This window comes from Carassius auratus, chromosome 9 (assembly GCF_003368295.1).
Source record: "Carassius auratus strain Wakin chromosome 9, ASM336829v1, whole genome shotgun sequence".
NCBI classification, from domain to species: Eukaryota; Metazoa; Chordata; class Actinopteri; order Cypriniformes; family Cyprinidae; genus Carassius; species Carassius auratus.
In genome coordinates this window covers 37,133,848-37,161,632 of record NC_039251.1, presented here as the reverse complement: position 1 = coordinate 37,161,632, position 27,785 = coordinate 37,133,848, and the positions used below count along the sequence as shown (strand labels likewise).

Genomic DNA, 27,785 nt, shown 5'->3' with positions numbered 1-27,785 from the left:
TCCACGGTCCGAGGTTGTGAGGCTACAGCATTTACAGCGTCTGCCACCGTTTGCCACTCAAGTGCCTTTTTGGCATTAGTAATGCCCACACTGTGCCCTCCAAACAACATTTTTCTCCTCTTTTCCACCTCGCCAACGATAACTTCTACTTCACATTGAGTGAAGTTATGTTTTTTTGATTTCCTCTCTGTGTTTGCCATGATTTCGCAATCAATGAATATTAACTTGTGGGCGTTTCACGGACTATTTATGGGCAACTATGGGCGTGTCATGAAGCCGCAAAAGCTGCGCTACATTTAGAATTGATTGTGATTTATTAAGGGAAAAATCCGTAGGATGTGCGTGCGCACGGTTTTATAAATCCGAATATTTCTGTGCGTACCAACCTGGCTATGCCCGATCTCGTCTGATCTCGGAAGCTAAGCAGGTTTGGGCCTGGTTAGTACTTGGATGGTAGACTGCCTGGAAATACCAGGTGCTGTAAGCTTTTTGGAAATTTGTCACTTAGTATATAATAATTTTGCCAAAAAATAGAGTCAATGCCAGATCTCTGAATATAAGCAGGTTTGGGCCTGGTTAGTACATGGATGGGAGACTGCCTGGGAATACCAGGTGCTTTAAACTTTTTGGAAAATGTGGCACAGCTTAAAAACGTGCCTCTACCCCCTGGCGCCGATTGCTGTGTTGGCCCCGACCCTGAACCCCATCCCCACGCATTTGAGCCAAATGCTGCTGCTGTGCGCCAGCGTTTGGAAGTGATGCGTCGCTTGTAAAGAACAACAAAAGGTGTGGAAAATATTATTTATTCAAGAATTCCCTCATCGTGCAGTTTATTTCAGTCAGGGCAGTCTTGATTTCGCCCAACTCCTTGGCCACCTCTCTGATTGAACTAATGACTTCCCTCTGCATTTCAAGGACTGCATCGGTGAGGACACGTCCACTGCTGGAGGGTTGAGAGCCGCGTGCCGTGGAGACGCTGGGTCCAGACGGCTGCTCAGCTGCAGCATCGTAACCACTGGCCCCACTGGAACACCCAGCAACTGAAATAAAATTGTTCTATATTAATAAACTGTAATTGTGTAGCCTGCCTACATGTGACTTGACTGCATTCATTTTACTTATTTCTCTCACCTGTGTCACCCGGTGCATCTGGCGCGTCAGTGTCCCCCTCCGCCTCAGTCACCACTCCACTTAATAGGGATTCCCCAATAATTGCCGCCAGTCTCTCATCAAGAGGGGTCAGCTCCGGTGTCCCCTTTCCCCCACCCGTGGCAGACACACTCTGGCGATGGAGCGCAAGATGTTTTTTTGCCTCGACTTTGATGTCCGACCATTTCTTTTTTATTTCGGCCACGGTCCGAGGTTGTGAGGCTACAGCATTTACAGCGTCTGCCACCGTTTGCCACTCAAGTGCCTTTTTGGCATTAGTAATGCCCACACTGTGCCCTCCAAACAACATTTTTCTCCTCTTTTCCACCTCGCCAACGATAACTTCTACTTCACATTGAGTGAAGTTACGTTTTTTTGATTTCCTCTCTCTGTTTGCCATGATTTCGCAATCAATGAATATTAACTTGTGGGCGTTTCACGGACTATTTATGGGCAACTATGGGCGTGTCATGAAGCCGCAAAAGCTGCGCTACATTTAGAATTGATTGTGATTTATTAAGGGAAAAATCCGTAGGATGTGCGTGCGCACGGTTTTATAAATCCGAATATTTCTGTGCGTACCAACCTGGCTGTGCCCGATCTCGTCTGATCTCGGAAGCTAAGCAGGTTTGGGCCTGGTAAGTACTTGGATGGTAGACTGCCTGGAAATACCAGGTGCTTTAAACTTTTTGGAAAATGTGGCACAGCTTAAAAACGTGCCTCTACCCCCTGGCGCCGATTGCTGTGTTGGCCCCGACCCTGAACCCCATCCCCACGCATTTGAGCCAAATGCTGCTGCTGTGCGCCAGCGTTTGGAAGTGATGCGTCGCTTGTAAAGAACAACAAAAGGTGTGGAAAATATTATTTATTCAAGAATTCCCTCATCGTGCAGTTTATTTCAGTCAGGGCAGTCTTGATTTCGCCCAACTCCTTGGCCACCTCTCTGATTGAACTAATGACTTCCCTCTGCATTTCAAGGACTGCATCGGTGAGGACACGTCCACTGCTGGAGGGTTGAGAGCCGCGTGCCGTGGAGACGCTGGGTCCAGACGGCTGCTCAGCTGCAGCATCGTAACCACTGGCCCCACTGGAACACCCAGCAACTGAAATAAAATTGTTCTATATTAATAAACTGTAATTGTGTAGCCTGCATACATGTGACTTGACTGCATTCATTTTACTTATTTCTCTCACCTGTGTCACCCGGTGCATCTGGCGCGTCAGTGTCCCCCTCCGCCTCAGTCACCACTCCACTTAATAGGGATTCCCCAATAATTGCCGCCAGTCTCTCATCAAGAGGGGTCAGCTCCGGTGTCCCCTTTCCCCCACCCGTGGCAGACACACTCTGGCGATGGAGCGCAAGATGTTTTTTTGCCTCGACTTTGATGTCCGACCATTTCTTTTTTATTTCGGCCACGGTCCGAGGTTGTGAGGCTACAGCATTTACAGCGTCTGCCACCGTTTGCCACTCAAGTGCCTTTTTGGCATTAGTAATGCCCACACTGTGCCCTCCAAACAACATTTTTCTCCTCTTTTCCACCTCGCCAACGATAACTTCTACTTCACATTGAGTGAAGTTACGTTTTTTTGATTTCCTCTCTGTGTTTGCCATGATTTCGCAATCAATGAATATTAACTTGTGGGCGTTTCACGGACTATTTATGGGCAACTATGGGCGTGTCATGAAGCCGCAAAAGCTGCGCTACATTTAGAATTGATTGTGATTTGTTAAGGGAAAAATCCGTAGGATGTGCGTGCGCACGGTTTTATAAATCCGAATATTTCTGTGCGTACCAACCTGGCTGTGCCCGATCTCGTCTGATCTCGGAAGCTAAGCAGGTTTGGGCCTGGTAAGTACTTGGATGGTAGACTGCCTGGAAATACCAGGTGCTGTAAGCTTTTTGGAAATTTGTCACTTAGTATATAATAATTTTGCCAAAAAATAGAGTCAATGCCAGATCTCTGAATATTAGCAGGTTTGGGCCTGGTTAGTACATGGATGGGAGACTCCCTGGGAATACCAGGTGCTTTAAACTTTTTGGAAAATTTCACAAATTATATAATAATCTTGCAAAAAAAAAAAAAAAAAGAGTCAATGCCCAATCTCTGAATCTTAGCAGGCTTTATGTCTGGTTAGTACTTGGATGAGAGACCGGCTAGGAATACCAGGTGCTTTAAGCTTTTGGGTTTTCTTTCCTACTTATATAATGTACTGCCGATTAGATTGGCTGATCTCTAAATAGCCCTCTCTTTGCGGCAGTCTTAGCTTACGGCCATACCAACCTGGCTATGCCCGATCTCGTCTGATCTTGGAAGCTAAACAGGTTTGGGCCTGGTTAGTACTTGGATGGTAGACTGCCTGGGAATACCAGGTGCTGTAAGCTTTTTGGAAATTTGTCACTTAGTATATAATAATTTTGCCAAAAAATAGAGTCAATGCCAGATCTCTGAATATTAGCAGGTTTGGGCCTGGTTAGTACATGGATGGGAGACTGCCTGGGAATACCAGGTGCTTTAAACTTTTTGGAAAATTTCACAAATTATATAATAATCTTGCAAAAAAAAAAAAAAAAAAAGAGTCAATGCCCAATCTCTGAATTTTAGCAGGCTTTATGTCTGGTTAGTACTTGGATGAGAGACCGGCTAGGAATACCAGGTGCTTTAAGCTTTTGGGTTTTCTTTCCTACTTAGATAATGTACTGGCGATTAGATTGGCTGATCTCTAAATAGCCCTCTCTTTGCGGCAGTCTTAGCTTACAGCCATACCAACCTGGCTATGCCCGATCTCGTCTGATCTCGGAAGCTAAACAGGTTTGGGCCTGGTTAGTACTTGGATGGTAGACTGCCTGGGAATACCAGGTGCTGTAAGCTTTTTGGAAATTTGTCACTTAGTATATAATAATTTTGCCAAAAAATAGAGTCAATGCCAGATCTCTGAATATTAGCAGGTTTGGCCCTGGTTAGTACATGGATGGGAGACTGCCTGGGAATACCAGGTGCTTTAAACTTTTTGGAAAATTTCACAAATTATATAATAATCTTGCAAAAAAAAAAAAAAAAAGAGTCAATGCCCAATCTCTGAATCTTAGCAGGCTTTATGTCTGGTTAGTACTTGGATGAGAGACCGGCTAGGAATACCAGGTGCTTTAAGCTTTTGGGTTTTCTTTCCTACTTATATAATGTACTGCCGATTAGATTGGCTGATCTCTAAATAGCCCTCTCTTTGCGGCAGTCTTCGCTTACGGCCATACCAACCTGGCTATGCTCTGAGTTGGTACGATCCAGGAAGTGTGAGGTGGCAGTTTGGGAGGGAAAGGCTCTCCCCTAGTTTGGTTTTATTGTGTTTTCTTTTGATAATTACTTACAATTTATAAGTTAAATTTATTTTTTGTTTAAACCTCAGACAGTTTTACTGTCTGGGGTTTTATTTATTTCAAAATGACGGATATTACAGTTACTGAATCGGAACGGATATTAGACCAAGAGACTGAGGACAACGACTACACTGAAAGAAACAAAGAAATGGACAACGGAAAGGATAAAGATGACAAAGAAACATGGGCAATGGTTGCCACAAGGAGAAAGAAGATGGGAATGGATGCAAGGAGTAAAGGAACAGAAGAGCTATATACAAGTCAAGGTAAACAAACAAGAGATTATACTGATGGAAGACAAGAAGCAGTCCAAAGAAATGAGACAATGAAAAAGGTAAAAAGCCAATCGAAATATCAGAGAGACTACAAAAAAGAAGCAACGCTAACAATGACTGTTAATGATCCAGAAAAAAAAATATCTGTGATGATGATAATAAAGGCTGTGGAAGAGAAAACTGGTTTTGGAAAGCTGTATGGACTGAGGAAAAAAAGTAATGTTGACTATGAACTAACCATGGAGAATGAGATGGATTGTGAAAAGCTAATAGATGGATTACTGATTGATGGACAGTTTTGTGAGATCAAAAAACTATGTAAAACTGAAAGAATGGTCTCTTTTTTGCTTTTGCCAAACTACATAAAAGATGATGAAATCATTCAAAAACTAGTGGATTGGGGAGTAAATCCTATTCTCCCGTTAAGAAGGAGATATTATCCTGGCACCACTGTTGCGGATGGAACAAGGTTTTTAAGAGTAAAATTCCCACAGGACATTGTGACTCTGCCATACAATGTGAGATTTGACACAGAGGAGGGACCAAAATACTTCAGAGTAATTCATGATGGCCAGCTAAAGACTTGCAGAATATGTACAAGCACAGAGCATGAAAAAAAGGACTGTCCTCAATATACCTGCAGAGAATGTCTGGAACAGGGGCATTTTGCGCGGGACTGCCAAGCCCTGCGGTGCCAAAGCTGTGAAAAGACATGGATGAGGTGTACGTGTGGATCTGAAGAGGAGGACAATGCAGAAATGGAGATAGAAGTGCAGGAGCACATGGAGGAGACAAGCAGAAATAGAAGGAAAGATGAAATACAGGAGGTGAATGGGATTTCTGATGATTTAAGGAAGCAAGGAAAGGAGGACTCCACGAGGAGAGAGGATAACGCAGATAAAGAAATTGAAGTGCATACAATGGAGACTGAGATACAACAAACAATTGCTAATGATGGACAAATGAAAGAAAAGGAATGTGCAACAACGAGTGAAATTGCAGCTGGTTGGAATAAAGAGGAGGTAAGCGATGAGGAAACTGATGAAATTAACCTTGAACTTGAAAGCAGAACATTGGGCATTATGAACAGAAGACGTAAAATGATAAGAGTACCGCAAATAAATATTGAACAAGTATTAAAGAAACAAAAGTTAAGAAGAGAAGACAGAACAAGGCTAATTGAAGATAAAGTAGATGTAAATTCCTAGATATTAAGAGAGACCACATATGGATGATGGGTTGTTTTGGTTTGTGTTTTTTATTTTATTTCATTATGAGTAATTTATGTTTGGTTTCAATTAAAGTTAGAGGGTTGTCATCTAAACTGAATTTTAAAATATAATTAATTTAACAAAACAAAATGGAATTGTATGTATACAACAATATGTAATATATTTGTAGAAGGACACAATGTGACAGTATCAAATAGATGGTGTAACTTGGATATGGGAGAAATTTGAATGATTGTTATTGTTTTTGTGATTGTCTCTTTTGTTTGTCATGGTTCTGTGGAAAATGTGTACAATGTTTTTAATGTAATCTTTTAAGTTTGTAAATAAAAAAAAAATAAAATAAAAAATGCCCGATCTTGTCTGATCTCGGAAGCTAAGCGGTTTTGGGCCTGGTTAGTACTTGGATGGGAGACCGCCTGGGAATACCAGGTGCTGTAAGCTTTTTGGAAATTTTTCACTTAGTATATAATAATTTTGCCAAAAAATAGAGTCAATGCCAGATCTCTGAATATTAGCAGGTTTGGGCCTGGTTAGTACATGGATGGGAGACTGCCTGGGAATACCAGGTGCTTTAAACTTTTTGGAAAATTTCACAAATTATATAATAATCTTGCAAAAAAAAAAAATAAATAAATAAATAAATAAATAAAAGAGTCAATGCCCAATCTCTGAATCTTAGCAGGCTTAGGTCTGGTTAGTACTTGGATGAGAGACCGGCTAGGAATACCAGGTGCTTTAAGCTTTTGGGTTTTCTTTCCTACTTAGATAATGTACTGGCGATTAGATTGGCTGATCTCTAAATAGCCCTCTCTTTGCGGCAGTCTTCACTTACGGCCATACCAACCTGAGGGCGCTAGAGAGCTACAGGAAGTGTTGGCTGCAGTTGGGAGAGGAAGGCTCTCCTCCATTTTGATTTTTCTGTAAGTGTTTGTTTTGTGAGTTGTTTTTGGACTTTTAGTTTATGTTTTGTGTGGTTTTTCAGTTTTAAACCACCTAACAGCAGCATTTTGCTGTCTGGAGGGTGGTTAATTTTTATTTTTTTGTGTTTTTGTACAATGGATGGATTATTGGCAAACGACACTGGACTGGCTGGAGAGAGACGCATGGCAAACGACACCGGACTGGCTGGAGAGACACGCATGGCAAACGACACTGGACTGGCTGGAGAGAGACGCTTGGCAAAACGACACCGGACTGGCTGGAGAGAGACGCATGGCAAACAACACTGGACTGGCTGGAGAGAGACGCATGGCAAACGACACTGGACTGGAGTATCGACAACGAGCAGGACACGGTAAAAATCAAGATGCAAGATATACAATTAGTGAAAGGAAATACTTAAAGGAGGCGACTGTGATTGTGAATGTGGAGAATGTAAGTGAGGTGAGAGCTGTGGATATTATTAAAGCGGTGACGGACAAATGTGGATATGGTAAAATCTTAGCACTGAGGCCAAGACAAGGAAAGGAATATGAACTGACAATGGAAAAAGAAGAAACTTGTGATGAACTGACTGAGGGATTGTTAATTAAAGGAGTGAACTGTGAGATAAAGAAATTGCAAAACAGAGATTATGTTGTCTCTTTCATGCATCTGCCCGTCTACCTTGCTGATGAAGAGATTTTAAATAAACTGGAGGTTTGGGGGGTTTCCCCAATTTCAAAAATAAAGCGGCGTGTTTATCCGGGCACCAGCATCGAGGATGGGACAAGATATGTAAAGGCGCGGTTTCCGAAGGAGGTGGCCTCCCTACCATACAGCACAAAAATAGAAACGGCAGAGGGTCCACAATACTTTCGGGTGATGCACAGCCATCAGTCGAAGACTTGTCGGCTGTGCATGAGCCCAGATCATGTGGTGAAGGACTGCCCGGAGTTTAAGTGCCATAAATGCGAGGAAAGAGGCCACTTCGCGAGAAACTGCAATGCTGTGACGTGCCCGGAGTGCAATTTGGTTTTAAATAAGTGTGAGTGTTGGATGCAGGGTGAGGAGGAGGAGCAGCAGCAGGTGGGCGGGCAGGTGCATGAAAGAGACAACGAGCAGCGAGACGTTGGAGAAAGGGTACGTGGTGAAGGACTGGAATTAAATAAGGATATAGAACAACAGAAAGAGTGTACCGAACCAATCATACAAACACAACAGGATGGGGGAATTTGGACACAGATGGATTTGACAGACAGCTTGCAAAATGCTTTGGATAATGTGGAACTGGTTGATGAAAGGAATAAAGTACTGAGTGATGCACAACAGGAGGGAATTTTATGTACACCGATGGATGTGACGGACAGTGTGCAAAAGGAGATGGACGCGATAAAAATTAATGATGCTACAAAAGAGTGTGAACAAGGAAAAGAAAATGAGGAGACGCAGGGGAAATCATCAAAAAGAAGAAGATCTGTAAAGGTAATACCTAATCTTGATACTGCAAGAAAAAGAATGCTTAAAGAAGATGGGATTGAGTGTGCAAATAAGTATGAGCTTCTAAAGGGTGTGGAGGAGATGGACTGAGTTTATGGGTTTTATGCATGTTTTTATATGTTTTATGCTTTTAAGAATTGTTACTTTTAATGCTAGAGGGCTTTCGAACGTAGGAAAATTTGAAAAAGTGAAAGAAATGTGTAAAGGAGAGGATGTGATTTTATTACAAGAAACTAACTGGAGGGAAGAGTACATGACTGAAATAAGGAAAAGGTGGAGTGGAGAGATTTTTTATAACAATGGTGATGGGAGGCTGGGAAGAGGAGTTGTGATTTTCATAAAAGAAAACTGTGGGGTATCATGTAAAACAATATATAATGACATAGATGGGAAATGTATTGCGGTTGAAATGGAGTATGAGGAGAAAAAAATTATTGTAGTTAATATTCATGCACCGACTGTAGAGAGTGAAAAGAAGGAATATTTTAATGTATTAAGAGATTTTTTAAAAAAGCATAAAGAAGTTATTATGATGGGTGATTTTAATACTGTTTTCAGTAAATTAGAAATTGGTGAGGGAATGGTTTTTAAAAATGATAAAGGAAGAAAGGAACTGAAATTATTAATGGAAGAAAATAATATGATTGATGTATGGAGAGAAAGAAATGAAAAAAAGAAAGAGTATTCAAGGAGGCAATTAGTAGGGAATTTTATGTGTAAAACAAGGATTGATTTTATTTTATGTACAAGGCACATTGAAGGTTTTATCGGTAACATTAAATATGAAGAATCAAGTTTAAGTGACCATAAACCAATTTTTATGCAAGTAGACTGGAGTTCAGTGAAAAGAGGGCCGGGTGTATGGGTTTTAAATGTAGAGGTTTTGAAGAATGAGGAGTATGTGTTAAGTATTAAAGAAATTATTGAAAAAGAAAAGGAGAATGAAATGTACAGTGAAGATAAAAGGATATGGTGGGAAGATGTTAAATATTTAAAAAAATTAACGATAAAGTATTGCAAATTAATACAGATGTGTAAGAGGAAGAAGGAGAGAGAAATAAGAGAAAAATTGGAAAATGAATTAAATGAGAATGGGAAAGATATACAAAAAATAAAAGAATTGGAGGGATTATTGAAAGACATGGAAGAGGAAAAATATGAAGGTGCAAGACTAAGGAGTAAAGCTAAATATACTGTGGAGGGTGAAAAATGTACAAAGTTTTTCTTTGATCTAGAACAAATAAGAGGGAAAGCTGGTATGATTAAAGAAATAAGAGGGGAAAATGGTGTAGTGGTGGAAACAAATGAGGAAATATTAAAAGAAGTAAAAGCTTATTATGAAAATCTGTTTAGTACTGAGGGGTTGAGGGAAGAAGAGAAATTGGAGTTACTAAATCAAATAAAAACAACAGTAGGAGAAGTAGACAAAAAAGAGTGTGATGAAGAGATAAGGGAAGAAGAGATAAAAAGAGCAATAAGTGAATTAAACAAAAATAAACGTCCAGGTATAGATGGTTTGGGGAGTGAATTTTATATAGTTTTTAAAGATTTTTTAACCAGTATTTTAAAAGAAGTATATGAAGACATTTTTAAAAAAGAGGAAATGAATCAGAGAATGGGGATGGGATTAATAAAGTTGATATATCAAAGAAAAGGAGATAAAGTAGACCTAAAAAATTATAGACCAATTACAATGCTGAATACAGATTTGAAAATTTTAACAAAAGTTTTAGCCAATAGATTGAAAGAGGTAATGCCAACCATAATTAAAACAAACCAAGTGTATGGAGTAAAAGGGAAAGATATAGCGGATACAACTTTAAGTATAATAGATAGAATTAGATATATGAAAGAAAAAAACAAAAAAGGATATGTTATTAGTTTGGATTTTGAAAAGGCCTTTGATAGAGTGGAGCATGATTATTTATTTGGAATTTTAAGAAGGTACGGGTTTGGGGATAATTTTGTCAAGTGGATTACAATTTTATATAGGGGAGCAATAACAAGAATACAGTGTAACGGTTTTTTAACAGAATGTTTTATAATTACTAGGTCAATAAGACAAGGATGTCCTTTATCAGCGCTTTTATATTCTTTAGTTGCAGAACCATTGGGATTAGTTGTTAAAATAGATGAAGACATAAGAGGGATAAACATTGAAGGAAGTGGGGGAAATGAAAAAATATTTCAATATGCAGACGATACAACAATAATAGTTAAGGATATAGAGAGTGTTAATAAAGTAATGGAAGTATTACAGATGTTTTGTAGGGGATCAGGAGGCAAGTTAAATGAAGAAAAAACAACATATGTGAGATTTGGAGGAGTAAATGTTTTAACTGATTATTTTCATTTTAAAGAAACAAAAGAAATAAGGATTTTAGGTGTTCTAATGGGAAAAGACGAAAGGAATGTTAAAGAAAAAATGTGGGAAGAAATAGTAGGAGGAATTGAAAGAAGGTTAAATTTTTGGAAATTGAGGACTTTAAGTTTAAAAGGGAAGGTTTTAATTTTAAATGTGTTAATGGTGTCAAAGTTGTGGTATGTTTTATATGTGACTGCTATGCCAATGTGGGTGGAGAAAAGGTTGAAAAAATGTTTTTTAGATTTTTTATGGAATAGTAAACCATCAAGAATTGCATATAGTACATTAATAGGAGAAGTAGGGAAAGGAGGGATGGGATTAATTGATGTTGAACAGAGAAAAAATAGCTTAAGAGTTAAAATAGTAAAAAAATATCTAGATGATGGTCACAAAACAGCATGGAAAAAGACAATGGAATATTTTTTTTAACAAATGTGGGGATTTTAACATGGGGGATGGGATTTTATGGATGAAAACTAAGAATTGGATGACAGAGTGCTTACCAGAGTTTTATAGGGAAATGTTTAGTGCCTGGGGAAAATTTTTAGACAAAGTAGAGTATGATCCACATGGGAGAGAAAACATTTTAAATCAACCTCTGTTTTTAAACAAAAACATTTTAAAACAAGAATTGTTTTTAAAGAAATGGATGGATGTGGGGATAACAAGAGTGAGAGATGTTTTATATGAATTTAAAGAAGGATTTTTACCGACACACTATATTGTGAATGCAATGGAAGAGGCAAAAGAAGATTACAGTGAACAAGAAATAAAAAATAAATATGAAATCATTAAATATGCAATACCTAAAGAGTGGATTAAAAGAATAGAAAGTATGGAAGGAGAACCAAAAGAGAAATGTATTAATGTGAAATTAGGGGAAAAACTGTATGATTTTAAGGAATGTACTGTGAAAATGATTTATTGTGCTTTTAGAGATGATGTTTTTAAAGAGCCGATTGTAAATGGATACTGGGTGCAGAAATTCAAAGATTTAAAAATAGAGTGTATATGGAGAAACATGACGGGGAAATGTGTGGAAACAAAATTGGAATGTTTGGAGTATTTTATAAGGCATAAAGTGGTTTTTACTGATGTTATTTTAAATAAAATAGGAATGGAAGAAAATGCTCTGTGTAAAGTGTGCCAGGAACAGGAAGAGGGGATTTTACATATGTTTTTACATTGTAGAGAGCTAGAGGATTTTTTAAGGAAATGTAAATGTTTAATTAAAGATGTGGCGGAGGAGTGGGATGAAAATGTAATGGAATGGAACAGAGTTGTGATGTTTTGGTTGGGAAAAAAAGTGTAAAAACGAAAGTTTCATTAATCTGTGTGTAATGCTAATGAAAAGTGCAATGTGGGACAGAAGAACTGTGGCTAAAAAGGAAAAAATTGTGTTGGATGTTTGGAGTGTGTTTAAAAGAAAAACAGAATTATATATTGAAAGACTGTATGTGTACTTTAAAGGTGTAAAGAATTTAGACTCTTTTTATGATGTTTTTACCCCAAAAGTTTGTTGTGTTTTAAATTATTTAATGTGGAAGTTGCCAGAAAGTGGAAGAGTTTTTTAAATTATCGATGTAAAGGAAAGATGTGTAATGTAGAGATGTGTAAAGACGATGTTCTGTATTTTCTATTGACTGTGTTTAATCTATTGTATTTTATTGATTGAAATTTCTTAATAAAAAAAAAAAAAAGCTAAAAAAAAAAAAAAAAAAAGGCTATGCCCGATCTCGTCTGATCTCGGAAGCTAAGCAGGTTTGGGACTGGTTAGTACTTGGATGGTAGACCGCCTGGGAATACCAGGTGCTGTAAGCTTTTTGGAAATTTTTCACTTAGTATATAATAATTTTGCCAAAAAATAGAGTCAATGCCCGATCTCTGAATATAAGCAGGTTTGGGCCTGGTTAGTACATGGATGGGAGACTGCCTGGGAATACCAGGTGCTTTAAACTTTTTGGAAAATTTCACAAATTATATAATAATGTTGCAAAAAAAGAAAGAAAAGAGTCAATGCCCAATCTCTGAATCTTAGCAGGCTTTATGTCTGGTTAGTACTTGGATGAGAGACCGGCTAGGAATACCAGGTGCTTTAAGCTTTTGGGTTTTCTTTCCTACTTAGATAATGTACTGGCGATCAGATTGGCTGATCTCTAAATAGCCCTCTCTTTGCGGCAGTCTTCGCTTACGGCCATACCAACCTGGCTATGCCTGATCTCGTCTGATCTCGGAAGCTAAGCAGGTTTGGGCCTGGTTAGTACTTGGATGGTAGACCGCCTGGGAATACCAGGTGCTGTAAGCTTTTTGAAAATTTTTCACTCAGTATATAATAACTTTGCCAAAAAATAGAGTCAATGCCCGATCTCTGAATATTAGCAGGTTTGGGCCTGGTTAGTACATGTATGGGAGACTGCCTGGGAATACCAGGTGCTTTAAACTTTTTGGAAAATTTCACAAATTATATAATAATGTTGCAAAAAAAAAAAAAAAAGAGTCAATGCCCAATCTCTGAATCTTAGCAGGCTTAGGTCTGGTTAGTACTTGGATGAGAGACCGGCTAGGAATACCAGGTGCTTTAAGCTTTTGGGTTTTATTTCCTACTTATATAATGTACTGGTGATTAGATTGGCTGATCTCTAAATATCCCTCTCTTTGCGGCAGTCATCGCTTACGGGCATACCAACCTGGCTATGCCCGATCTCGTCTGATCTCGGAAGTTAAGCAGGTTTGGGCCTGGTTAGTACTTGGATGGGAGACCGCCTGGGAATACCAGGTGCTGTAAGCTTTTTGGAAATGTTTCACTTAGTATATAATAATTTTGCCAAAAAATAGAGTCAATGCCCGATCTCTGAATATTAGCAGGTTTGGGCCTGGTAAGTACATGGATGGGAGACTGCCTGGGAATACCAGGTGCTTTAAACTTTTTGGAAAATTTCACATATTATATAATAATCTTGCAAAAATAAATAAATAAAAGAGTCAATGCCCAATCTCTGAATCTTAGCAGGCTTAGGTCTGGTTAGTACTTGGATGAGAGACCGGCTAGGAATACCAGATGCTTTAAGCTTTTGGGTTTTCTTTCCTACTTATATAATGTACTGGCGATTAGATTGGCTGATCTCTAAATAGCCCTCTCTTTGCGGCAGTCTTCGCTTACAGCCATACCAACCTGGCTATGCCCGATCTCGTCTGATCTCGGAAGCTAAGTAGGTTTGGGCCTGGTTAGTACTTGGATGGTCGACCGCCTGGGAATACCAGGTGCTGTAAGCTTTTTGGAAATTTGTCACTTAGTATATAATAATTTTGCCAAAAAATAGAGTCAATGCCCGATCTCTGAATATTAGTAGGTTTGGGCCTGGTTAGTACATGGATGGGAGACTGCCTGGGAATACCAGGTGCTTTAAACGTTTTGGAAAATTTCACAAATTATATAATAATGTTGCAAAAAAAGAAAAAAAAAGAGTCAATGCCCAATCTCTGAATCTTAGCAGGCTTTATGTCTGGTTAGTACTTGGATGAGAGACCGGCTAGGAATACCAGGTGCTTTAAGCTTTTGGGTTTTCTTTCCTACTTATATAATGTACTGGCGATTAGATTGGCTGATCTCTAAATAGCCGTCTCTTTGCGGCAGTCTTCGCTTACGGCCATACCAACCTGGCTATGCCCGATCTCGTCTGATCTCGGAAGCTAAGCAGGTTTGGGCCTGGTTAGTACTTGGATGGTAGACCGCCTGGGAATACCAGGTGCTGTAAGCTTTTTGGAAATTTGTCACTTAGTATATAATAATTTTGCCAAAAAATAGAGTCAATGCCCGATCTCTGAATATTAGCAGGTTCGGGCCTGGTTAGTACATGGATGGGAGACTGCCTGGGAATACCAGGTGCTTTAAACGTTTTGGAAAATTTCACAAATTATATAATAATGTTGCAAAAAAAGAAAAAAAAAAGAGTCAATGCCCAATCTCTGAATCTTAGCAGGCCTTATGTCTGGTTAGTAGTTGGATGAGAGACCGCCTAGGAATACCAGGTGCTTTAAGCTTTTGGGTTTTCTTTCCTACTTAGATAATGTACTGGCGATTAGATTGGCTGATCTCTAAATAGCCCTCTCTTTGCGGCAGTCTTCGTTTACGGCCATACCAACTTGGCCATGCCCGATCTCGTCTGATCTCGGAGGCTAAGCAGGTTTGGGCCTGGTTAGTACTTGGATGGGAGACCGCCTGGGAATACCAGGTGCTGTAAGCTTTTTGGAAATTTTTCACTTAGTATATAATAATTTTGCCAAAAAATAGAGTCAGTGCCCGATCTCTGAATATTAGCAGGTTTGGGCCTGGTTAGTACATGGATGGGAGACTGCCTGGGAATACCAGGTGCTTTAAACTTTTTGGAAAATTTCACAAATTATATAATAATCTTGCAAAAAAAAAAAAAAAAGAGTCAATGCCCAATCTCTGAATCTTAGCAGGCTTAGGTCTGGTTAGTACTTGGATGAGAGACCGGCTAGGAATACCAGGTGCTTTAAGCTTTTGGGTTTTCTTTCCTACTTAGATAATGTACTGGCGATTAGATTGGCTGATCTCTAAATAGCCCTCTCTTTGCGGCAGTCTTCGCTTACGGCCATACCAACCTGGCAACGCTAGAGTGCTTGCAGGAAGTGAGGTGGCAGTAGTGGGTGAGAGTAGGCTCACCATTGTTGTTTGTAAACCCATTTTTTGTTTAAAGTTAGCTTTTTTCTGTTTTGTTTTGTTTTTAAGTTCAAACACTTCCCAGCAGCCTAGGCTGTCTGGGGAGGATTTTTATTTTTGGAGGTTTTGTTTTGTTATTTTTTCAAAATTGGACTGATTACATGGAAATGAACAAGGAAATGGCAGGAGAAAGACGCAGGGACTTTGACAAGGAAAACACTACAGGACAACGGCTTGGATACAACGTGGCAAAGAAAATGATTATTTATTCAAAGGAAGCAACTTTAATTGTGGATCTGGCAGAGGTGAGAGATGGATCGGTGCAGGATATTATCAAAGAAGTGAATGAAAAATTGGAGGAGGAAAGATTTTGGCGATAAGACCAAGACAAGGCAAAGAATTCGAGATCACGTTAGCAAATGAGGAGGAGTGTGAAAAGCTAGAGGATGGACTAAGAATCAAGCAACAATTTTGTGAGATTAGAAAGCTACAAGTAAGAGAATATGTTGTTTCTTTTATGCATTTGCCTGCATATGTTGATGACCAGGATATATTAGATAAATTGGAGGCATGGGGTGTAACTCCCTCATCCAACATTAAGAGAAGAACATATCCGGGTACTGAAATAGCAGATGGTACGAGATATGTAAAGGTCAGGTTCCCAAAGGAAGTTGTATCTCTACCATATAGCAGCAAGTTTGAGACTGCTGAGGGCACACAGTACTTTCGGATTATACACGATCGGCAGGTGAAAACCTGTAGATTGTGTATGGATCCAGGACATGTATTTACAGATTGCCCGGACTTTATTTGTTACCAGTGCAAAGAGCAGGGGCACTTGGCAAGAAGCTGCAATGCAGTGAAGTGCCCGGAATGTAGGAAAGTGTTGGTGAGGTGCGAATGTTGGATGGGGGAGGGAGAAAATAGTAGTAAACAAGAAACAGATATGGTTGTTAATGTGGGTGGGCAAAAGCAGAGGGAAACCGAGATGGACAATGTTTTAAACAAGGAGATGGAAGATTGTGGACTGGGAGAGGAAAATGAAGAGGAAGAACATTAAGCAGACACAGGAGGAGAGGAAAAAGAAAATGATGGAGAAAAAACAATATCACAAGGGACGGTGCAAAGGACCATGGAAATAAGCAAAGAACAGGAGGAACAAAAAAACAATGAGGAAGGTTATCAGGAGGGGAGAATGGAGAGAAAAGGAGAAGAGAAACACTGTGGACTGAGAGAGGACAATGGAGAGAAAGAACATCAGGGGGACATAGGAGAAAAGAAGAAAGAACTAGATGGAGAAATAACAACATCTCAATGGACTGTGCAAAGGACTATGGATATGAGCGAGGAACATGGGGAACAACAAAACGACGAGGAAGGTTATCAGGAGAGGAGAATGGAGAGAAAAGGAGAAGAGAAACGTAGGAAAGAACGAGAAGGAATACAAAGAAGAAGAACTTTAAAGGTAACACCCAATATAGACATTGCAAAGAAAAGATTTTTAAGGCAAGGAATATTAAAAGAAAGGAGGGTTATGAGAACAGATTTGATTTACTGAGAGATATGGAGCATGACTGAAAAAAAAAATGAAATGTTTTAATTATTTATTTTATATTGTTTTTATGTTTTTAAGAGTTGTTTCATTTAATGCAAGAGGTTTAATGGACGTGGAGAAATTTGAAAATATGAGGGAATTATGTAGAGGGGTGGATGTATTTGTATTACAAGAAACTAATTGGAAAAATTATTGTGTTAAAAGGTTGTGTTAAAAATTTATGGAATGGGAATATACATTGTAATAATGGTACAGAGAAAACTGGGAAAGGGGTTGCTATTTTAATAAGAAGAGAGGTGTGTGAAAAAGAAAGTGTGGTGTTTAATGATGGAGCAGGGAAATGTTTAGCTGTTGAAATAGAAAAAGGAAATGAGAGATGTACAATATGTAACATACATGCTCCAAATGAAGAAAAGGAAAAGGTGGAATTTTTTAAAACAATATTTGCAAATGTAAGAATTAATGAAAGGGTGATTTTAATGGGGGATTTTAATACTGTTTTTACAGAATTAGACTTAGCAAGTAATATGGTTTTTAAGACTGATAAGGGAAGGGAGGAGTTGAAAAAAACTGATGGGGGATTTTAAATTGATTGATGTGTGGAGAGAAAGAAATAGAACGAGTAGGCAATTTTCAAGAAGACAATTTGTTTTAAAAGAACTGAAACAAAGTAGGATTGATTATATTTTATGTACAGAGGAAATGCAAGGGAATATTACTAATGTTTATTATAAACGAGTTGGTCTTAGTGATCATTCTCTCTTATTTTTAACATTAGATTCTTCAAGTGTGAAAAGGGGAGGGGGAGTGTGGGTTTTAAATGCAAAGATTTTAAAGAGTAATGCATATCAGGAAAGTATTAAAGGGATTGTGGAAGAAAGCAAAATTAATAGAATGTATAGGGAAGAGAAAAGAGTATGGTGGGATAGTGTTAAGTGGGAAATAAAGACATTTTCAATAGAATACAGCAAAAATGTCAGAAAATTAGAAAGACAGAAGGAAACCGAATTAACAAAACTCCTGAATAATGAGTTAAGAAAATGAGTAAAGATATTAGAAGAGGAAAAATGTAAGGGTGCAATTATAAGAAGTAAAGCAAAATATGCAGTAGAGGGAGAAAGATGCACAAAATTTTTCTTTAATTTAGAACAAAATAGGCAGAAGGCTGATCTATTGAAAGAAGTCTTAAATAAAAAAGGGGAAATAGAAACAGAAACTAAAGAAATTTTGAAAACAGTAAAGCAATATTACATGGACATGTTTAAGGGACAAGGTATAGGAAAAAATGATGAGGAGTTTTTGATTAAACAAATTAAATCTAAGTTAACAGGGGAGGACAGGATTTTGTGTGATGAAGAAATTAAGGAAGAAGAAATAGATATTGCAATTCAACAGTTAAAACCTGGAAAGAGCCCTGGTGTGGATGGTTTGACTAATGAATTTTATAAAACTTTTAGAGAAATGTTAGTGCCAATTTTAAAAGAAATTTTTGAAGAAATTTTCAAGAAGGGGGTGTTGAGTGAAAAAATGAAGATAGGCATGGTAAAAATGATTTACAAAAAAAGCAGTAATCCAAAAGATCTTAAAAATTTTAGACCTATATCCATGTTGAATACAGATTTTAAAATATTAGCAAAAGTATTAGCAAACAGATTAAAAAAGGTTTTACCAAAAATAATAAAAACAACACAGGCATACGGGGTGCAAGGAAGAGATATAGTAGATGTGGTTAAAAGTATAAGAGACACAATTTATTATATGAAGGAGAAGGGAAAGGGGGGATTTTTAATAAGTCTGGATTTAGAAAAGGCATTTGACAGGGTAGAGCATGAGTTTTTATTTGATTTTCTTAAGGCTTTTGGTTTTGGAGAAAATTTTAGAAAATGGATTTGGATTTTTTACTCAGATGTGTTAACATGCATAAAATGCAATGGTTTTTTAACGGATTGTTTTCAACCAACAAGGTCGATCAGGCAAGGATGCCCACTGTCTGCCTTACTTTACTCTCTGGTAGCCGAGCCACTTGGTTTGGCTATTAAGGCAGACAGAGAAATCAAAGGAATACAAATAATGAACCATTTCCAAAGAGAAGCAGTGTATCAGTATGCAGATGATACAACCTTGTTGGTAGAAGACATCCAAAGTATTGATAGGGCAATGGGGATTTTAGAAAGATATTGTAAAGGGTCGGGAGCCAAAGTAAATGTGGGGAAAAGTGTGTGTATGAGGATTGGCAGAGTATAGGAAATACCGCAGCATATACAATTCAAGGAGGAAATGCAGCACATCAAGATTTTTGGGGTTGTGGGTTGGTATTGATTCTAATAATGCAGACACTTTGAATTGGGAAGGTGTTTTAAATGGAATTGGAAAAAGACTGAGATTTTGGCAAATTAGAGATTTAAAGCTAAGGGGGAAAGTTTTAATTATAAATTCATTGATGCTGTCGAAAGTCTGGTATGTGTTGGAGTAACCCCATTGCCTCATCTGTACTACAAAAAAATGAAAGAATTGGTTTTAAAGTTTTTATGGGGAAATGGAAGGGCTAAGATTGCATATGATACATTACTTGGAAACATAAAGGAGGGAGGATTGGGACTTTTAGATCCATTTTTAAGAATGAGAACGCTGAGAATTAAAACAGTTCAGAAGTTTCTAGAGAGCAAAAGTGATGTAATTTGGAAAAGAGTCATGGAATATTACCTGGAAAAATGTAATATGGGATGTAATGTTTTATGGATGAAAATGAAAAGCTGGATGTTAAAAGGTCTGCCATGTTTTTATGTGGAGGTTTTGGAATCATGGGGGGAATTTTTAGAAAATGTACTGATTTTACCTAAAGGAAGGGCCCAACTTTTAGAACAACCATTGTTTTTTAAATCCGAATATCATAAGGGACGGTAAGGTCATGTATTATAAAGAATGGTGGGATTGTGGTTTGAGACAAATAAAAGATCTATTGTATGAGGTGATAGAGGGTTATGTACCTTTACAGGCAGTTGTGGATGCATTGAGAGAGGGGGGCAAAAGGGCGTGGAGAAGGAAGTTAGAAGGACAATATGAGGATTTAAAGAAAGCGATACCAAAGGACTGGATTAAAAGAATTGAAAACTATGAGAGTGGGGATGAGAATGAATTTCCAGATGTATTTTTTAAAAGGTTAAATGGGGAAAACGTTCATTTTAATTTATGCAAAGTAAGGAAGGTGTATAGTATTTTTAGGTCTATCGCTTTTACAAAACCAGTAGCTTTGAACTACTGGAAAGAAAGATATGATGACTTAAATGAAAATGAAATTTGGGGAAATGTGAGGTTGAAATATATGGAACCAATTTTAGAGAATTTTAATTATTTATTGAGACACAATTGTATGTTAACAGAGATGAGATTACATAAAATAGGAATTCAAAATGATGCAAAGTGTGTATGAAAGAAAAGGAAGGACTGTTACATCTGTTTTTTTATTGTGAAAGGTTAGATGATTTTATGAGAAAAATGAAGGAAATTGCAAAAGCAATTTTGGAGGGGAAGTATGATGAGGACCAAAAGAAGTGGGAAACAATGTTTTTATTTGGTCATAATGACTGTAATATGTATACCTTTAATTTATGTGTAACAATAGCAAAGTATGTAATATGGTTGAGAAGAAACATGGCGAAATATGATGGGAAAAATGTTGATGTGTGGATAATCTTTAAAAACAGGATGGAATACTCTGTGAGACTGTTATGGAATTATTTCTCAATGGAAAACAAAGAGGATGATTTTATAGAAATGATTGTAAGAGGGAATCCAATGTTGGAAATGAAAGAAAATGGTGTAAACTGGCTATGGGGGAAATATGAATAATAATATCATGGATTGTAACTGTATGAAACAAATTAAATGAATGTAAATTTTTTTATAATAATAATAAAAAAAAAATCTCGTCTGATCTCGGAAGCTAAGCAGGTTTGGGCCTGGTTAGTACTTGGATGGTAGACCGCCTGGGAATACCAGGTGCTGTAAGCTTTTTGAAAAATATTTTGTTGCAAAAAAAAAAAAAGAAAAAGAGTCAATGCCCGATCTCTGAATATTAGCAGGTTTGGGCCTGGTTAGTACATGGATGGGAGACTGCCTGGGAATACCAGGTGCTTTAAACTTTTTGGAAAATTTCACAAATTATATAATAATCTTGCAAAAAAAAAAATTATAAATAAAAGAGTCAATGCCCAATCTCTGAATCAGGCTTAGGTCTGGTTAGTACTTGGATGAGAGACCGGCTAGGAATACCAGGTGCTTTAAGCTTTTGGGTTTTCTTTCCTACTTATATAATGTACTGGCGATTAGATTGGCTGATCTCTAAATAGCCCTCTCTTTGCGGCAGTCTTCGCTTACGGCCATACCAACCTGGCCATGCCCGATCTCGTCTGATCTCGGAAGCTAAGCAGGTTTGGGCCTGGTTAGTACTTGGATGGGAGACCGCCTGGGAATACCAGGTGCTGTAAGCTTTTTGGAAATTTGTCACTTAGTATATAATAATTTTGCCAAAAAATAGAGTCAATGCCCGATCTCTGAATATTAGCAGGTTTGGGCCTGGTTAGTACATGGATGGGAGACTGCCTGGGAATACCAGATGCTTTAAACTTTTTGGAAAATTTCACAAATTATATAATAATGTTGCAAAAAAAGAAAAAAAAAGAGTCAATGCCCAATCTCTGAATCTTAGCAGGCTTTATGTCTGGTTAGTACTTGGATGAGAGACCGGCTAGGAATACCAGGTGCTTTAAGCTTTTGGGTTTTCTTTCCTACTTAGATAATGTACTGGCGATTAGATTGGCTGATCTCTAAATAGCCCTCTCTTTGCGGCAGTCTTCGCTTACGGCCATACCAACCTGAGGGCGCTATTGAGTCAGACAGGAAGTACTGGGCTGTAGTTGGAGAGGAAGGCTCTCCCTTATTTGTTTATATTTTTTGTTTTGCTAAAGTTTTTGATTTGATAGTATCATTTTGTTTGTTTGTTTTGCTTTAACCACCTTCCAGCAGCTTAATGCTGTCTGGAGGGTGTTTTGTTTTTGATTTAATTTATCTCTTGGATTAAAGGACGGATCTTATGGAAAACGACATGGAAATGGCTGGTGAAATACAAACGGATATTGACAAAGGACTGCTCAAACGACGAAGTGTGGACAAAGGAATCAATGGAGAACATAACAGAAGAAATGAAAGAGGAAGAAAATATTCAAAAGAAGCAACCGTGATAATTGATTTAGAGGGAGTACAAGATGGAAAAGCTGAGGATATCATCAAGATGGTGACAGAGAAAATTGGAGGAGGACATATCTTGGCGGTAAGGCCCAGGCTGGGCAGAGAATATGAAATCACTTTAAGAAATGAGGACATGTGTGACATTCTACTGGACGGAATAACTATTAAAGGAAAGGATTGTGTAATTAGAAAACTACAGACAAGGGAATATGTTGTATCGTTTATGCATCTACCGGCTTATCTTGAAGACAAAGACATTTTTAATAAATTGGATAATTGGGGCGTACATCCAACATCACAAATTAAAAGAAGGCTATATCCAGGCACTGAAGTGTAAGATGGAACGAGATTTGTGCGTGTTAAGTTTCCAGATCAGGTAGTTTCATTACCATATAGCACAAAGTTTGAGACAGCGGAGGGAACACAGTTTTTCCGGATAATATATGACAGACAGGTGAAGACTTGTCGTATGTGTTTGAATCCGGGACATATCTTAAGAGACTGTCCAGACTTCAAATGTCACCTATGTGAGGAGCAAGGCCATTTTGCACGGGACTGTGATGCAGTGAGATGCCCAGATTGCCACAAAGTTCTTGTGAAATGTGAATGTTGGATGGTAAATGAGGAGAGACCAAACAAAGAGACTGACTCCGAGGTAGAGTGCAGACAAATTCATAAAGAAGTGGAAGAAGTGGAGAAAAATTATGGTGGTGAGCAGGCAGAAGTTGAAAGGGAAGAGGAGACAAATGGAACACAGAGAGAAAAAGAAGAACAAATGATGGAAGAAGAAAGGATACTAGAGGAGACTTCATTAAAGGGCAGAGAACTGGAGCATAAAAAAGAACAAGAGGAGAGTGAACAAGAGGAAGATGAAAAAGAGACTGAGAAACAAAAGTCTGAAGGATATAAAAGAGATAGAGAATTCACTCGTATGCAAAGAAGAAGTCTACTGAAGGTAAAACCAAATATTGACTGTGCTAGAAAGAGAAAAGAAAAAATGAAAGAAAAGGCTACATTTAGAGGGAAATGTGAGGTTTTAAGAAGTATAGTGGAGGAAGAGGAAGAAAAATGAAATGATGAATATTTTTAAATATTTATTATCTTTAATGGTCTTAAGAATTGTATCTTGGAATGCAAGAGGTTTGTTGAATGTGGTGAAATTTGAAAAAATGAAAGAAATGTGTAAAGAGGAAAATATAATTGTATTACAAGAAACAAATTGGAAAGATGAATTAATGGAAGATTTTTAAAAAAGATGGAATGGGGAAATAATATATAATAATGGGGATGGAAGAAAAGGAAGGGGAGTAGCAATTTTAATTGATAAGTATATGAAGGATAAATGGAATGTGGTATTTGATGATAGAAATGGAAAATGTTTAGCAGTAGAAATAAGTAGTGAGGATGAAACTTTTGTTTTATGCAACTTACATGCACCAACAGAAGAAAAGGAAAAGAGGAGTTTCTTTCATGATTTAAGGAGTTTTACACTAAAGTATAAGAAAGTAATTTTAATGGGTGATTTCAATACAGTTTTTAGCAAAATGGATATGGCAGAAGGAATGGTTTATAGAACAGATACTGCAAGAAAAGAGCTGAATGTTTTAATGGAAGAAAATGACTTAATTGATATATGGAGGTATAGGAATGAAAAAAGAAGAGAATATTCAAGAAGACAATTAGTAGAGAATTTTTTGTGCCAAACAAGGATTGATTATGTGTTAAACACAAGATTTTTAGAGCAATATATTGAAAAGGTGTACTATAAGGAAACAACATTAAGTGATCATAGTTTTGTGTTTATTTTGATGGATTTTAATAAAATGGAGAGGGGGCCAGGAGTTTGGATTTTAAATGCAGAGATTTTAAAAAATGAATCTTATAGAATGGAAATAGAAAAAATTATAGACAAAGAAAAGGAATGTAGTTTGTTTGTAGAAAACAAAAGGATATGGTGGGATAATGTAAAATATGAAATAAAGAAATCTACAATAAAATATTGTAAATTTCTACAACGAGTTAAGAAACAAAAAGAAAGGAATATCAGAAAAGAATTAAATGAAGAATTAAGTAAAGAGGACGTTGATGTGCAGAAGGTTGTTTTGTTAGAAGAGGATTTAAGTAAAATAGAGGAGGAAAAGTATAGAGGTGCAATGATAAGAAGTAAGGCAAAATATACTGTGGAGGGAGAAAAATGCACAAAATTCTTTTTTAATCTGGAAAGAAGTAGGAAAAAGGCAGAAACGATAAAAGAAATAAAATGCAAAGATGGAAGGAAAGTAAAAGAAACAAAAGAAATATTAAAGGAGGTAAAAGATTTTTATGAAGAATTGTTTAAGACACAAGGAATAGATGATGGGGAAAAAGACTGTATATTGGAGACGATAACAGCTACAGTTAATAATCAAGACAAAGATGAGTGTGATGCGGAGATAAAAATAGAAGAGATAGAAGAAGCTATTAATCAATTAAAGGTGAATAAAAGTCCAGGTATAGATGGAATAACAAATGAGTTTTATAAAGCTTTTAAGGATAAATTATTGAAATACTAAAACAAGTGTATGATGAGATTTTTAAAAAGGGAGAGATTAATCAAGCAATGAAAATGGGTCTAGTGAAAATAATATTCAAGAGAAAAGGGGAAAGGGAGGATTTAAAAAATTATAGACCAATCACTATGCTAAATGTAGATTTTAAAATTTTAGCAAAAATTTTAGCAAACAGACTGAAAAGAGTGTTACCTAAGATAATTTTATCAAATCAAACATATGGAGTTCAGGGGAGAGATATATCAGATACAGTTAGCAACATAAGGGATGTGATAAGTTATATGAATGAAGAAAAGAAGAGTGGATATGTGATAAGCATGGATTTTGAAAAAGCGTTTGATAGGGTGGAGCATGAGTTTTTATTTGCGAGTTTAAAACGTTTTGGTTTTGGGGGTAATTTTAGAAAATGGATTAAGATCTTGTATAAGGATGCAATGAGTTTTATTAAATGTAATGGTTTTTTAACGGATGCTTTTAAGATAACTAGATCCATAAGGCAGGGCTGTCCATTGTCAGCACAGTTGTATTCCTTGGTCGCAGAGTCTCTAGGAATGATGATTAAAAAAGGATGAAAGAATAAAAAGTATAAATATTGAAAATGGAAGGGAAGGACAAAAGATTTTTCAGTACGCGGATGATACCACCTTGATAATAGAAGATTTAGAGAGCATTGGAATAGCAATGGAACTCATGCAGAAATTTTGTAAAGCAACAGGTGCAAAGATAAATGTGGAAAAAACTGCTTTTATGAGATTTGGAGAAGCGCCAGCATTACCAGCTTGCATTGCTTTTAATGAAAAGGAAGAAATTAAGATTTTAGGAGTAAATTTGGGGAAAGATGAAAAGAGTTCAAGAGATAAAAGATGGGAAGAGATTGTGGGAGAAATGAAAAAAAGATTGTTTTTTTGGAAAGTGAGAGATTTGGAGTTGAAAGGAAGAGTTTTAATTGTTAATAGTCTAATGCTCTCTAAGATGTTGTATAATTTATCTGTAACTGCAATGCCAATGTGGGTAGAACAGAGAGTAAAGGGTATTGTGTTGGATTTTTTATGGAATAATAAGCCTCCTAGAATTGCACATAAGACTTTAATTGGTTCTCAAGAAGAAGGAGGGTTAGGGTTAATGGATGTTGAGCAGAGGAAGAAGAGTATGAGAGTGAAAACTGTAAAGAAATATCTAAATAGAGAAAAGATGGAGGAATGGAAAGTAATAATGAAACATTTTTTAAACAAATGTTCAAATTTGAGAATAGGGGATGATATTTTATGGATGAGAGTTAAAAAAGGAATGATAAAAGGAATACCAGATTTTTATAAAGAGGTTTTAGAGGCATGGAGGGATTTCTTACCACATATTGATTTTAAGCCACAAGGAAGAGAAACAATTTTGAATCAACCTCTGTTTTTAAATGCAAAGATTACTACAGATGGAACAGATGTGTTTTTTAAAAAATGGCTAGATGTAGATATAAAAAGAGTAAGAGATATTTTATATGAGTATAAAAATGGGTTTCTTCCTCTTCAGTTTGTCATTGATGCTTTAGAAGAAGCAAAAGAGGATTTCAATGTCAGTACTTAAAAGAAACAATATGATGTTGTAAAGAAAGCAATACCAAAAGAGTGGATTGAAATAATAGAGAGTGGGGAAAAAGAGGAAGAGAAAGTAGAAGTGTCTTTTAAAGTTGGGAAGAAGGAATATGATTTTAACTCTTGTACTGTGAAGATGTTTTACACATGTTTTAGGGAATCTGTTTTCACAAAACCAAAAGTAAATGAGTTTTGGATTGATCATTTTCCTGGATTAGATGAAAATAATATATGGAGGAATGTTAAATGGAGGTTCTTAGATGTAAAAATGGAAGCGTTGGATTATTTTATAAGGCATAAAGTCGTTTTTTCCGAGATGAAACTATGTAAAATTGGTTTGACACAAAATGCTTTGTGTAAAGTATGTAAAAAAGAGGATGAAGGATTTTTACATTTGTTTTTATATTGTGATGAATTGAAAGAATTTTTTAAGATTTTAAAAGGTTTGATAAATCAACTAAGAGAAAAGGAAGATATTCCAAACTGGGATGAGTTGATAATAATGGGACTGAATGAAAATTGTACAAATAAGGAGGTGGTCAATCTATGTACATCAATGGGGAAGTATGTAATATGGAAAAGAAGAAACATAGTGAGAAACAAAGACTGTAAAATAGACATATGGGGATATTTTAAAAAGAGAATGGAAGAATATTTGCAACTGTTGTATGTGTATTGTAAGATGGAAAGGAAAATGGATGTTTTTTTATAAAATTTTCTCAGGTAATGTACAAAATGTTTTAAGGAATTGTAAAATTGAGTTCCCTGGAATGTTGTAAATGAATTGGAATTTTTTGTAAAAGAATTTTAATTAAAAAAAAAGCCATGCCCGATCTCGTCTGATCTCGGAAGCTAAGCAGGTTTGGGCCTGGTTAGTACTTGGATGGGAGACCGCCTGGGAATACCAGGTGCTGTAAGCTTTTTGGAAATTTGTCACTTAGTATATAATAATTTTGCCAAAAAATAGAGTCAATGCCCGATCTCTGAATATTAGCAGGTTTGGGCCTGGTTAGTACATGGATGGGAGACTGCCTGGGAATACCAGGTGCTTTAAACTTTTTGGAAAATTTCACAAATTATATAATAATCTTGCAAAAAAAAATAAAATAAATAAATAAATAAAAGAGTCAATGCCCAATCTCTGAATCTTAGCAGGCTTAGGTCTGGTTAGTACTTGGATGAGAGACCGGCTAGGAATACCAGGTGCTTTAAGCTTTTGGGTTTTCTTTCCTACTTATATAATGTACTGGCGATTAGATTGGCTGATCTCTAAATAGCCCTCTCTTTGCGGCAGTCTTCGCTTACGGCCATACCAACCTGGCCATGCCCGATCTCGTCTGATCTCGGAAGC

At 37.1% G+C, this 27,785-nt stretch overlaps 8 non-coding genes and 3 pseudogenes across 8 annotated transcripts; all 11 read left to right on the top strand.

Annotated features, from left to right (window-relative positions):
* Positions 1 to 368: 368 nt before the first annotated feature.
* Positions 369 to 487, top strand: LOC113109420 (uncharacterized; annotated as a pseudogene).
* A 1,230-nt stretch (positions 488 to 1,717) lies between these two features.
* LOC113109422 (uncharacterized) lies at positions 1,718 to 1,836 on the top strand (annotated as a pseudogene).
* A 1,093-nt stretch (positions 1,837 to 2,929) lies between these two features.
* On the top strand, positions 2,930 to 3,048 carry LOC113109421 (uncharacterized; annotated as a pseudogene).
* A 366-nt stretch (positions 3,049 to 3,414) lies between these two features.
* Positions 3,415 to 3,533, top strand: LOC113109412 (5S ribosomal RNA). The gene has a single exon (XR_003292977.1). It is a non-coding gene; the product is annotated as a 5S ribosomal RNA (ribosomal RNA).
* A 368-nt stretch (positions 3,534 to 3,901) lies between these two features.
* Positions 3,902 to 4,020, top strand: LOC113109410 (5S ribosomal RNA). The gene has a single exon (XR_003292975.1). It is a non-coding gene; the product is annotated as a 5S ribosomal RNA (ribosomal RNA).
* An 8,979-nt stretch (positions 4,021 to 12,999) lies between these two features.
* On the top strand, positions 13,000 to 13,118 carry LOC113109399 (5S ribosomal RNA). Its single transcript, XR_003292966.1, has one exon. It is a non-coding gene; the product is annotated as a 5S ribosomal RNA (ribosomal RNA).
* A 364-nt stretch (positions 13,119 to 13,482) lies between these two features.
* On the top strand, positions 13,483 to 13,601 carry LOC113109424 (5S ribosomal RNA). Its single transcript, XR_003292985.1, has one exon. It is a non-coding gene; the product is annotated as a 5S ribosomal RNA (ribosomal RNA).
* Positions 13,602 to 13,967: 366 nt separating this feature from the next.
* Positions 13,968 to 14,086, top strand: LOC113109400 (5S ribosomal RNA). The gene has a single exon (XR_003292967.1). It is a non-coding gene; the product is annotated as a 5S ribosomal RNA (ribosomal RNA).
* A 366-nt stretch (positions 14,087 to 14,452) lies between these two features.
* On the top strand, positions 14,453 to 14,571 carry LOC113109425 (5S ribosomal RNA). Its single transcript, XR_003292986.1, has one exon. It is a non-coding gene; the product is annotated as a 5S ribosomal RNA (ribosomal RNA).
* A 367-nt stretch (positions 14,572 to 14,938) lies between these two features.
* On the top strand, positions 14,939 to 15,057 carry LOC113109408 (5S ribosomal RNA). Its single transcript, XR_003292973.1, has one exon. It is a non-coding gene; the product is annotated as a 5S ribosomal RNA (ribosomal RNA).
* A 6,366-nt stretch (positions 15,058 to 21,423) lies between these two features.
* Positions 21,424 to 21,542, top strand: LOC113109398 (5S ribosomal RNA). Its single transcript, XR_003292965.1, has one exon. It is a non-coding gene; the product is annotated as a 5S ribosomal RNA (ribosomal RNA).
* The last annotated feature ends 6,243 nt before the right edge of the window (positions 21,543 to 27,785 follow it).